The following is a 13978-nucleotide window of genomic DNA, read 5'->3' as shown; positions in this document are numbered from 1 at the left end:
CATGGAGCCTCTGTGGAGAGTAGCAGATAACACCATCAACTGTATGTTTATTGTTAAATCTCTTGCTGCTACTTGCTACGAATGAAAAAAAAAACGTGCAAAATATTTCCATTTTCACAATTTTTCATTTTTGTTGTTGTTACGATTTGTGCAAAATTTTCTTTACAACAAAACGCCATAATACCAGTCATAACTGGCAAAAATTACATCTAACATTAAAATGTGTAATAAATATATTTTTTTCCTCAGCGATTTTTCAATTTTATTATGTCTGAAAATATGGTTTTCGCTTGGCGTAATTGATAAACGGAAATGGACTATTTGAAATTGATAACAGGTTAATAATTTAGCACACCATGGCATGGTCGAATGTAATATTTGTAAAAGGATGTGGTTTTTTCGTTTTAATTTAATTTAATATGCAATGGATAGCATTTAAATAAAAATGAGAATTTTATGGGAAATTATTAAAAATTCTGTAGGAAAGACCGAGGGAAGGACAGACTCCTACCGGGTGAAAATTGAAAAGTGAAACCGAAAGCTGGCGATTCATGAAGTATCTCTAAACCACATCACGCCTTCTTTGGAAGAAGCAGTGCAAATCAGACCTTCTGCTAAGCAGAACAATACAGATCCTCCAAAGGAAAAAAACAACCTCTGGTAGAGGACGAAAAAGTAAATTCATCCATGAAAAATGTGGGCTACTGAGTTGGATTTTCTGCAATGCCTAAAAATTCCAGATTTTAAAGAGCGTTGGCTGGAAAGGAGACGTCATCTTATGCCAAAGACGAACTCCGCTACAGGGTTAAAGTCGGCTATATAGTAACCGGCAAAAAAATAAGGACTATCAAAAGACCTATGAGTACTTAGTCAAGAGGGAAATAGTGAGTTGTCCGACAATCCTTTACCAGAGAGTGACAAAGTAAGTTCGAGCATGAAACAGATGTATTTTTTTCGTAGAATTCTCTGCAAAGCTTGATGATTCGCCTTTAATTTCCTCGACTGTACAAAGGGGAAACAAGTTTGCTGGGGATTCAGGAATAGAGCGACCATCGTATTTCCAAGAAGTCTCAATCATTAATATCTAGTAGTGGGAGGAAGTTCCATACCTCCTTGAGAATGTGTCAACCTAAAGCTGATGTGGAAAATCATCTAATAGTGGCGCAACAAGTTCTGGATGGAACTCATGCTGAATGTCTTTGGGACTCGTCTTGCTTAATATTTAACAAAATCTTATGTTGTCTCTTCTCCACAAATTTGTTAACGTTGGGTCCACTCTTTTGAAACAATGGAATTGCATCGTTATTTGAATATTTTACAAGAATTTCAAGGCTTAGGTTATATTCAAGTAGAGGAGGCTCCCAAGAAAATATATAGTAGTGAAAGGTTAAACATCTACATTGGAATGAGTCAAGTTAAACCTTGTGTGGAAAAAAGTCATAGAATGGTGCAACAAGTTCCAATTCCATGTTGCTTAATATGCCACAAAAACTTATAATATCCTTTCAGTACAAAGTTGTTAACGTTGGGCGCCACTGCGCTGGAGCTGGGGAATCATTAATAGAATATTTTATAAGAATGTTAATTTTATATAGAAGAATATATTTTTATAGAAGAAAGTATATCTGATTAAGGTGTAGCTTATATTTAGGTCGAGGAGGTTCTCAGGGAGATGGTTAGTGCTGGGAGGTCAAATATATTAATAAATCTAGTTGAAGATTCCAGCCGGAGCTTCTGCTGGAAAACTTTGGAGATCGTCTTACTTAATATGTAACAGAAACCCAAGTTATCCTTTCTCCACAAAGTTCTTCACGTTGGGCGCCACGTTGCTGAAGCAAAGGAATTACGTCGTTACTAGAATATTTCATGAGAATGTTAATTTTTCTAAATGTTATGAAAGAAATCATTTCAGACCAAGGTGTAGCTTATATTTAAGCAGAGGGGTGGGGAGGGAGGTTCTATACCTCCACTCTTCTAAAGCAAGTAATTTTTAAAATTTTATAGAAGAAAGTATATCAGATCTATGGGTAGTTAATATTCAAGTACCATAGCTTAAATTAAAAGTTACTCCTTGAGGTCATCTTGGTCAATACTTTCTTCACCATAGAATAATCTTTAAATTACAACAAAACCTATAGACCAAAGCTTTCAAAAAATCTGAATATTTTGCCACAAAATTAATATGCCACAAAAACTTATAATATCCTTTCAGTACAAAGTTGTTAACGTTGGGCGTCACTGCGCTGAAGCTAGGGAATCATTAATAGAATATTTTATAGGAATGTTAATTTTCATATTTTTGTAGAAGAATGTATATCACTCAACGTGTAGCTTATATTTAGGTCGAGGAGGTTCTCAGGGAGATGGTTAGTGCTGGGAGGTTAAATATATGAATAAATCAAGTTGAAGCTTCTAAACATCTAATTACGGAACAATAAATTCTAGACGGAGCTTCTGCTCGAAAACTTTGGAATCGTCTTACTTAATATGTAACAGAAACCTAAGTTATCCTTTTTTCACAAAGTTGTTCACGTTGGGCGCCACGTTGCTGAAGCAAAGGAATTATGTTGTTACTAGAATATTTTATTAGAATGTTAATTTCCAAACTTTTATGAAAGAAATCATTTCAGATCAAGGTGTAGTTTATATTTAAGCAGAGGGGCTTTCATGAAAGTGGCTGTGGTGGGAGGTTCTATACCTCCACTCTTTTGGAAGAAGTAATTTTCAAAATTTTATAGAAGAAAGTATATCAGATCTATGGGTAGTTAATATTCAAGTACCATAGCTTAAATTAAAAGTTACTCCCAGAGGTCAATACTTTGGATTTAAAGCTTTCAAAAAATCTGAATATTTTTGAAAAAAATTGTTAAAATGTAGTTTAAAAGGTAGCTAAAATCTATAAAGTCACAATTACTTGAAAGTGGTGTCATATGAATACTATTCCAAAAAACTGGACCTACATTGAACATTTTTGGGAGAAAAAGCATTAAAATCGGAAGGTGTTTCTATAGGGCTTGTGTCAAATAGAAGACTCCTATGAAGAACCCCTAATTACAGCCATGTTTGGTTAAATATGAAATCAAAACATACGTTATTCCTTCTACGCATAGTTATAAACGTTGGGCGCCACTATTCTGAAGCACGAAGAATTGGTGAGCCAGCGTCATATAGAGGCTATTAAAATAAAAAAAATGGATCTACATTGAAAATTTTTAAGAGAAAAAGTACAGTTATTCTTCCACTATGTAGTTGATAACGTTGGGCGCCACTGTACTTAGATTAAAAGATCTTCCCTGAAGTCATCCTATGCCACAGAATAAACTCAAATTATAACCACATATTTTGTCCGCACTAAGACACTAAAATTTCGGGTATAAAGCTTTCGAAAATACTGAACCCAAATATATCCGAACCCATAATTGTAAATTGTTATTGAAAAGGTGACTATGACCTTTCAAAAAAAACAATTATCGCCAAAATGGAGACAATTTAAAAAACGTGGCAACATTTTTAAAACACCAGCAACCAATAACTGTTTCAGTTCTATTTTTCAGTCGCAGTTCTATTTCCAGTATATATGTTTCCTAGCACATGTGCCATCACGACCACCTTACAATTTCAAAACCGACACTTTTGAGGCCACACCCTTTTTATAAACAATTGAATTCCCTTTGAATGCAATATTTCAAAATTCCACAATGGAAACAACAATAGATAATAACAGCAATGTATGGCGGGCGATAACAATTCAAGGTACAAGTTCCAACAAGCCCTTCGAAAATCTGCCAAAAGGGAAATCTGAAAAAACTCAAACACACAGACACAGCCACTGCCAGCGTCAGCAACAATTGTATGTTAAATAATAGGAAAAACTTTGCACTTTAACATCCAATGGATTTTCGCAGCAGCAGGTACATGGCGATGCTGGAGAAAAACTGAAATTTTTGGATTGTTGTTGGTTTTCGTCATCATCATCATCATCGTTACCATAAGGGTATTGACGGGGGTTTTGTCGTATTATAGGGTTCATGACAATACAAAAAAGACATAAAATCTTTGCCGGTGTTGGAAGTCAAGCCATAGACATTTTTTTGACTATTTCTCTTGGCTGACAGAAGTTGTTGGCAGATTTGGGATTTTGTTTTTGGTTCGTTGGCTGGCTGGCGGGTTGGCTGGTTGGTTAACTTCAAGTTATGCCACCACACAAAAGTCACACTCAGCGTAGACAACATCAACACCAAACAGTCGAAAAAATACACACACACAAACACATCTAAATCTCTACGAAAATGCAAAAGAGCCTTACGTAATGTGAGTTTTTATGATGTCTTTTTTTCCAAGCCCCAACAACAGCAGCAGTGGCTTCGCTGGCTGGCTGGCTGGAAATGAAAAACTTGTTGCAGACTCTCAAGTCTATTGCAGACTCCAAATCTGTTTTTTTATTTTGTGCCTAGTCTGCTGTCTGCCCATCCAAACGTATATCTCTCTGTCTGTCTGTCCGAGCTTTTTGGCCATTAATGCGTTTCGGTTTTGTAGGTTGTGTTACAGATTTTGACGTTTGCCAGTTTCGAGTTTGGCAGTTTTATTTCTTGAGGAAAACGTTTCTGAAATATTTATTAAATTAATAGGAGAAAAAAAAAAATAAGTGGAAACTAACGAACAAATTTGTTTTTCAAGGATTTTTTGGTAATTTGTTTTTCCGCGTAGCTCAAGAAAAAAATCGAAAAACTAAAACAACAAATTGTTGCTGGTTTTCATGACGGAAATTTAAGTTTCATATGTGTTTTGCTTGGCCGTCATGCACAGCTGGAAGTGTGAAATTAATCATATCTAAATTTATTATGAAATTTGTTGACAGTTCTTTGTTTGGCCGGGAGGAGAGGGGGAGGTGCTAATTTAGATGGAATTTTTTTTAGATGATTATTGCTTTATTTCAAAGAAAAAATTGTTTTGGAGATATTTAAAAGAAGTAATGTTTATAAACAAAAGAGAGGTAACGAACCTTAAGATTTCGATCCACTGGATGATTAATCCTGATTTTTATATATCGTTTTATTATAAACAAGTTAAAAAGCAGTAAGTTCGGCCGGGCCGAACTTTTAATACCCTCCACCATTTGCAACGAATTTGGAAATTTTCAAAAAATAAAATCCTTAAAAAATTCTGTTAAAATTTTAAAAATACCGAATATAGCCGTTATTTTGGGGTCTATACGACGTGGACATACATAGGCATTGTTTGTCATAAGCCACTACCATATTCAAATTCGAAACTTGAAATAAACTGTGAATAATGTAGCTAAAATCATCAAAATGCCGAATATAGGGACGTACCGTTGTATGGGGGCTATACGAAAACCTGGACCCGCACAGACAATTTTCTGCCACAGACTGTAGTTCCCATAACGAACTTCAAATACCAATTTCAAAACAATTCCGGTGAATAATGTCGCTAAAATCATCAAAATACCGAATATCGGGAGGTACCGTTATATGGGGGCTATACCAAGACGTGGACCTGCACGGATAATTTTCCGTCTTAGGGTGTAGTATCCATTTTGAACTTCAAATACCAAATTTGAAACAATTCCCGTGAATAATGTCGTTAAAATCATCAAAATACCGAATATAGGGAGGTACCGTTATATGGGGGCTATATGAAAACGTGGACCTTCATGGCCCATTTACGAACTTAACCTGCCTACTGGAAAAATAAACATGTGTGCAAAATTTTAGCCACCTATCTCAATTCATTCGAAAGATAGCGTGATTACAACAGACAGACAGACGGACAGACAGACGGACAGACATACAGACAGACAGACAGACAGACGGACAGACAGACAGACAGACGGACATCGCTAAATCGACTTAGAATTTTACGCTGATCAAGAATATATATACTTTGTTGGGTCTGATATGAGTATTTCGAGGAGTTACAAACGGAATGACAAAGTTAATATACCCTCCATAGTATGGTGGAGGGTATAAAAAGGATAGACAGTAAAAGATTAAGGGAACTTCATTGACTAGACTCTTATAAAATATTGTGAAGTTTTCATGGCCAAAAATCACTTTATTTTAAAAAATATTAAAAAAATCCACATTGATGGAAAATATCAAAAAAAAAGAGAAAAATATATTGCAACCCGAGTGCTGTGGATTCTGGAATCCATTATCATATTTCCAATAACTCAGAATCAATAATTACAAATTTGTCTTTGCAGACAGACAACGAGGCTCTGCGGAAGATGGCGAGTAGGGGAAGATTCTATACCCCCTGGGGAATGTGTAAAATTAAATCCGCTGTAATCTAAAAGTTCGGGTCGGAACTGATGCTCGAAGTCTTTGGGACTCGTCTTGCTTAATATGTCACAAAAACCTATATATTTTCTTTTCTCCACAATGATGATAACGTTGGGCGCCACTTTGCTAAAGCATGAAAATTGCATCGTTATAAGAAAATCTTAATTTTTAATTTTCAAAATTTTACAGAGGAAAGTATATCAGATGAAGGAGTAGCTTATATTTAAGTAGAGGAGGCTTTCGAGGAGATGATTTTTACAAATTTGCCTTTGCAGACAGAAAAAAGGCTCTCCGGAAGATGGCGAGTTGTGGAAGGTTCTATACCCCCTGGGGAATGTGTAAAATTAAAGCTGCTGTGATCTAAAAGTTCGGGTCGGAACTGATACTCGAAGTCTTTGGGACTGGTCTTGCATAATATGCAACAAAAATCTATATATATTGTCTTTTCTCCACAAAGGTGATAACGTTGGGCGCCACTTTGCTAAAGCATAGAAATGGCATCGTTATAAGAAAATCTTAATTTTTAATTTTCAAAATTTTATAAAGGAAAGTGTATCAGATGAAGGAGTAGCTTATATTTAAGTAGAGGAGGCTATCGAGGAGATGATTTGTAGTGGGAGATTAAATATCTCCTCGAGAATGAGTCAAGTTAAAGCTGGAAATGGCCAAAAGATGGTGCAACTAGTTCGGAACGGAAATTATGTTCAAGCTTTTTTTTTTTGTGGGATATTATGAGAATCACATCATACCAACTATAACCGCTAAAGCAGGGTAAGATGAAAAGACTGTAACCAATTTCAGACTGGTGTCAATTCTAAGCCACTCGTCCGACAGCTGTTAAAATTAGTCCAGTGACAGCTCATTATATTGTTTAGAAGCGTATAGAAGCATTTTTGTGAGAATTTTCCAGAAAAAAGTTAATCGTTATGGGATTTAAGCATAAAAGTGTGATTTCTTTATATTTGGCTGGAAAACCACAAGTGGCTATCGTTAGAGCACTCCAGCCTTTAAATGTGAATAAATCTTTTGTGTCTCGTACCATCGCTCGTTACCGTGTTACTGATAGCGTAGCCCTCCGACGTCAAGGAAGTGGACGGAAGAAAACAGCCACATCAGCAGAAATGGTTCGAAAAGTAAAGAAGCGACTTGATCGAAACCCGCGTTGCAGTGGACGAAAAATGGCTCGTGAGCTGAACATATCGCAATATTCTATTCGGCAAATATTGAAAAATAAGCTCGGGGTAAAGCCATTGAAATTCCAATAAGTGCAAGAACTTACACCGCCACAGAAAGAAAATAGCCTCAAAAGAGCTAAAGAGTTGCTTCGCTTGGACGAAAGTGGTGAACTGCCGATTTTGGTTTTCTCCGATGAAAAAAACATTCGTTGTCCGGTAGTTTGTAAACAAATAAAAATATCGTATTTACTTGCCAAAAATGTCAGCTGAAAATGTGCACCTTCGGTTGGGCACCAGAACTCAAGCGCCGGCCATGGTGATGGTGTGGGCCGCGATAACAGCCGATGATCGCTCTCAGCTCGTATTAATCGACTGTGGCATCAGAATAAATGCCGAATATTGTTGCGAAAATATTCTGGAGGGTGTATTAAAGCCTTGGGCACACGAACATTTTGGTCGCAGATCTTGGACATTCCAACAGGGCTCAGCAGGCGCCACCCAAGAATGATAACAAAATGAGGTTCCTCTCTTCATTTCCAGCGCACAATGGCCACCAAAATCTCCAGATACCAATCCGTTGGACTATTGTGTATGGAGTATTTTGGAAATCGAGTTTGGAATTAAAAAAACACAAAGTGTCGATCACCTCAAGCCAGCGCTTCTCCGGGAATGGGCAAAATACCGCAGAGCAACATTCGGGCAGCGTGTGAAGGTTTCTTTGGCCGTTTGAAGGCCATAATTCGTGCCAAAGGTGACCAATTCGTACAAATCTAGACTTATTCTGAAATTTGATGCTATTTCCGACATTTTTTTGCTTTCACTCAATAAAATTAAAAAAAATGTAAAAATTATGGCGTTTGACTTTGTTGCAGTTTTTTTAACTTTTTCATCTCACCCTGCAATATCTTAAATGGGGAAGTAATTTTATATAGGCTCTATACAAAAATGTAGACCCATAATGTGTTTTTGCAGCACTTCCTAATAAAAAAATTACAGCTCACTTTTTTTAAAAATTGTAGCTAAATCTTCATAGTACTGGATATTGGGAGTGGAGGATTTGTCTAAACGTGGGCTGGCATATTTTCATTACAAATCATCCCCAAAATAATATCAATATCAACACGACGTTCCATAGCTCTATCTCAGACATTGGAATAGACGTACAGACACACAGACGGCCATGCATAAATCGGTATGGAATTTTACTCCATTTATAAATATATACACCAACACAAATGCATTTTCAAATATTTGGGTTTGTTGCTTAAGTCTTTTGTTTTACAAAGAAAACTCTTCTGAGAACATTACTACCAAATAAATGATATTGTTTCCACACTTCTTCTATTACATATTTGACTTTTTATTTGTCATTTCCCCTCTTTTTCTCTTCCTCCCTTCATTTTTCTTTTACAACACCTACATTCTTTTCTCCCACTTTTTAACAGTGATTTTGTAAACAAATGGAATGGAAAAATGGATATCAAAACTCAATAAAAGCTCAGTTGGAAATCACATTGTATTGTTGTTGTTGTGAATTAATGGTGTTGCTTTGGTGTTACAACAAAAATACTGGATAGGCAGACAGACAACCCAACAGGCTGTGTGTAATGTGTAAAGCTCTTGGTTTTTTTGATATCAAGAAACCACACAAAGGAGAGTAAAATAGAAACAAAATCGCTGATAATCATGAAATATAACAACAACAAAACCAAAAACACCAACAAGATGTAAGATATTACAAAATCCTCATAGACTCACACACACACCAATGGAGTGCATGAAATATCGTGGAAGAAACAACAACAACAACTGAGAGAAGTTGTAGGCCTGGGTAGACAGTTGCTTAGTTGAAATACCAATACCAAACAAAACATGGTTGCAAAAAATAAAGATAAATAAAATAAGTAAATGATTGAATGAAACCCCGAAACAACACCACATTGAAAACAATAACAACGACAACTCTTTTTGGCGAAAATAATTTTCCCTATTTTTTTGGTAACTTGTAGTGACTTCACATTCATTGAGGCTAAACGTAAAACCCGAAAATTTGTTTTGGGTGAGGAAAGTGTTTGAAGTAAAAACAAGTTGGAAAATGCAAGAAACGGAGGAGACAACATTGAATGGGGTATTAGTGCAATGAAGAATATAATGCAAAAAACAGAAATTTTGGAAATTAAATAATACTTTTTCGATGGTTATAAAAACGCCTATAAGAAAATTTAAATAATGGCAATTAAAGATGAATTTTAGTAGAAAAAAAATACAGAACTGAACTTCAAATCTGAAAAAAATCAAATCAAACGAAAAAAACCAAAAAAAAAATAGTTTACACCTCTTTCACATGTCCTCGGAAAAATTGATAAAAAAAACAAGTGAAATAGCAGCTAAGTTCGGCCAAGCGAAACTTTTTATACCCTCCACAATTCGGAAGGAACTTGAAAAATTAAAAAAAAAAAAATCGTCGAAAAATACCGCTCAAAGGAAAACCATTATATGGGGGCTATCAGAAGACGTAATTTTTTGTCATGAGCTGCATTAACGATTCCGAACTTCAAATACGAAATTTTAGACAATTCCGATGAATAATGTCGCTAATATCATCAAAATACCGGATAAAGGGAAGCACCGTTATATGGGAGCTATACAAAGACGTAGACCTGCATAGACATAAAATTCGATAAAAATGTTGCTAAAATCATCAAAATACTGAATATCAGGGATACCGTTATATGGGGGCTAAACGATATCGTGGACCATATAGCCCATCTTCGAACTTGACCTACCTACAGACTAAAGGCAGATCAGTGCAACATTTTAGCTTCCTATCTTTATTTGTTTTGACTCTAGCGTGATTACAACAGACGGACGGACGGACAGGGCTAAATCGTCTTAGAATTTTACGCTGATGATGTGTGGTGGAGGGCAACATTGATGCGAATATTTTCTTGATATATAATGAAAATAGAGATTTATTTTCTATGGCGACTTATAATGAAATTTTATTAAAAATATTCTTGTCTTTGACGTTATCCACCTAAAATGTTGCTTTGTAGGAAGATTTTGCATAAACTCACACAAAGTATTGACGGTTAAGCCCTTAAAATGTATTTTTAATATATTTCTTTTCCTGGCCTTTGGGTAAGATTTAGACTCTTGACATCTTCTAGGGCCTATAGTAGAATAACAAATAATTTTGTTGAATATTTTGACTTGCTACGACCTCGTTTAAAGAGTTTTTGACCATATTTTCAAAAAAAGACCAAAAAGACCCCTTTGATGACTTGCTTGATTCTTAAAAACTCCCATCAAAATAATTTTCGTATTTTTATCTTCAAAATTGGCGAAGGTACTATTTACCTACAATCGCCTAGATTTCAAGAAACCTTTAACCGAAATTTTCAAATAAATGTAGAAAGGGGGTGGGGTATTCTTCCTTCTCTTTAAGTTAATTTGCAATGTAACCTTATCAAAACGCCGATACATGTGCCACCTATCTTCAGGTCTACTTTCAAAATTTTTTGATAAAAAAAATTGCCGCACAGTGTAATTGAAGAATCACAAAAATTTTAAAAAATTCTGTTTCTTGAAAAAAAATTGTTGCACGGTGTAATTGAATTATATTTTTCAAATGTTTTTGAATGAATTATTCAAATGTTCTTGATAAATTTTTATATCATTCAAAAAAAATGTAAAATTATTCTAAACATGGATAAGTCCACACAAATCGGATATTCAAATATTCATATAGAGTGTGCAAATACTTGGCATAAATTATAAATATTTTGTATTTTATAAAAATACTTTTTTAAACAAATTATCCAAATATTTAAAATAAATTGCACCAATCTATAAAAGAGTATTGAAATAATTGAAACGAAACGTGGTCAGTCTTAGATAAGGTTGCGATTTGGGAAAATTGAACTAAAAAGGTACGAAAAGTACTAAAATGTATCTAAAGTTTAAAATTTTGACAAACGGAACGCACTAGAATTCTGAAATTTGGAAAGAGGGTCACAGATGATGTGCAGGGTATATGTACCAAAGGGTTTTTGAAAATCGAACTTTAAGGAAACGAAAAGTTCTAAAATGGTATGGCAATGGCAATTTGGTTTAGGGTGACGCTGGAATTTTGAAATTTTATATTGGGGTCCCTGTTGGTGGTAGATTTGTGATAATGCGGTGGTTTTGGAAATGTGTTCTACAAATGCACGAAAAGTGCTGAGGTACAATTTGATATTGGGTGAACAGATAGTGCTTGAAATCTGAAATTTGGTATTAGGGTTGCTGTTTATGTGTTTCCTGGACATATAGTTAGAGGTGTTTATCATAATTGTACGAATGGTACTAAGTTTGATATTGGATGGAAGCATAAAGCTGAAATCCCAAAATTTCATATTTAGATAATTGATGGTATCTGTGCTTGAGATTTGGAGTTGGAATTGGAAATGCGTTCCACATTTCCACAGAAATCATGACATTTTGCATATATATCACTGTTTGCAGTTGGAATTAAGATTTGGAGTTTGGGTTTGGATATGTGTACAATAATTGTTCGAAATACTAAATTGGATATTGGGTGAAGAAATAGAGCTGGAATCCTCAAATTTAATTTTGAAGTCTCTGTTGGTATCAGGAATTGAGATATAGAGGTAGTATTGGAAATGCGCTCTATATTTGTATTAGAATTACTAAATAGTACGAAATTTGGTATTAGGTGTAGGAATAGAGCTGGAATCCTCAAATTTGATATTAAGGTCTCTGTTGGTACCTGGAATTGAGATTTGGAGGTGGTTTGACAATTTTGTACTATAATTGTTCGAAAAGTACTCTATGCTACAACATTTGGTATTGGGTGGGGTGATAGGACTGGAATCCCAAAATTTGATATTGAAGTCTCAATTGGTATCTGGAATTAAAATCTAGAGCTGGTTACGGCCGAATACGAAAAATACTAAGCAGTACTAAATTGGATATTGGGCGAAGGAGCAGAGCTGGAATACTTAAAATTTAATTTTGAGGTCTCTGTTGCTATCAGGAACTGAGATATGGAGGTAGTATTGGAAATGCGCCCTATATTTGCACTAGAATTACTAAATAGTACTTTGGGTGAAGGAATAAAGCTGAAATCCTGAAATCCTAAAATTTGATATAGATGTGGATGTTGGTATCTGACGTTATAGAATATGGAATGAATATTAAATATATTTGTTTATTTGAAATTTTTAATTTTTGGAACCGACTAAAATATTTTATGGCACAGAGAGCCAGGGCTAGCATCTATATGAATATGCCCACTGTATTTGTATAATTCTTGACAACTAAAAAAATTCTTTTAATTCCCGTAAAAGTTCTCTTCGTCAATGGTCAACAAAATTAAAAATTCTCAAATTTTCAACACAATTGTCGTTTATTTTCAAAAAAAATTAAAAAATAAAAAAAATATTTTAGATACTAAAAATTTTTTTGAACAAAATATTTATTTTTTATTTTTATATATTTTTAACACAAAACTAATTATTAAATTATCATCTTCTATCGAAACACATTTCGAATATCATTCCATTTTTGAGGGAACATCAAAATTCCCACCCCTCAAAAATATTAAAACTCTATTGCCATAATAAAAGAAATGGGAAAAACAAAAAACCTACAACCAATTAAGGTGTTGAAAAATAAATTTTCAAAATTTTTGAGGTGGGCTATTTTTAACCCAAAAAAAACAAAATTCGTTACGGTTTGTTAGCTGGTGTTCATAAGAAGAAAGGTGTAAAGAAATGGATTTTCGTCACTTGAAACTCCAAACCCCCCAACTCTTTGGAGTAAAACGTTTAAAATGAAAATGGAAAGTTTAACTGTTAAAACAAAATTATGCAATAGTTGATAAAAAAGATAATTAACGTAAATTGTTGTTTAAAATATAATATTAAAAAAATAATAATTACTTTTTTTCAGAAGAGGAAATGCTGGAAAATAAATATCCACAAAATAATGATGGGCAGTTCAGGTTGTTTAATGGAGACAGGAAAAATTGAATTTTCCCAATTTATGTTGATGGAGTTTTGAGTATTTTTTCACAATTTTTGAAGACACTTGACACTTTCCAATTTTTGTTTTGAAATTTTTAACACATTTTTTTCCAATTTCTTTTCTATGTATTTTTTAGATTTTTGTTTTAAATACACCACTTTTTTATAATTTTTATTAAATTTTTTTATTTTAGGGGTTTATTGGAATTTTCCCCTTTTAGAGTCAGGGGTAAAGTTTTTTTTTTGGAAAAAAATATATTTTCCCGATTTTTTTTTTCAATTTCAATTTTTTTCCGATCAAATTTATTCCCGATATTGTTTTATAAAAATTCTTTATTTTTCCCGAATATTTATTTATTTTCAACCGCAGAGCGGATTAACTTCAGTCCAAGTTAAGAACACTCGAGCGATTAAGCGTGTTCCCTTTACAGAATGCGGTTATATAAAAAGCGTTTACAGAAGAATGGAA

At 34.2% G+C, this 13978-nt stretch overlaps 1 protein-coding gene across 2 annotated transcripts in view; it reads right to left on the bottom strand.

The window, feature by feature from the left end:
* The window catches only part of LOC101896425 (A disintegrin and metalloproteinase with thrombospondin motifs like), a 232801-nt gene extending 219132 nt beyond the window's left edge, over positions 1 to 13669 (bottom strand). The window contains exon 1 of one of the 2 annotated variants that reach the window (XM_059127546.1): positions 13426 to 13669. The gene's annotated coding sequence lies outside the window, so the exon portion shown is untranslated. The remainder of the gene's footprint in view (positions 1 to 13425) is intronic. The other variant, XM_059127547.1, reaches the window with a different exon arrangement.
* Positions 13670 to 13978: the final 309 nt, after the last annotated feature.

Source organism: Musca domestica, unplaced genomic scaffold (assembly GCF_030504385.1).
Source record: "Musca domestica strain aabys unplaced genomic scaffold, Musca_domestica.polishedcontigs.V.1.1 46, whole genome shotgun sequence".
NCBI lineage: Eukaryota > Metazoa > Arthropoda > Insecta > Diptera > Muscidae > Musca > Musca domestica.
This window is presented reverse-complemented; position numbering and strand designations above follow the sequence as displayed.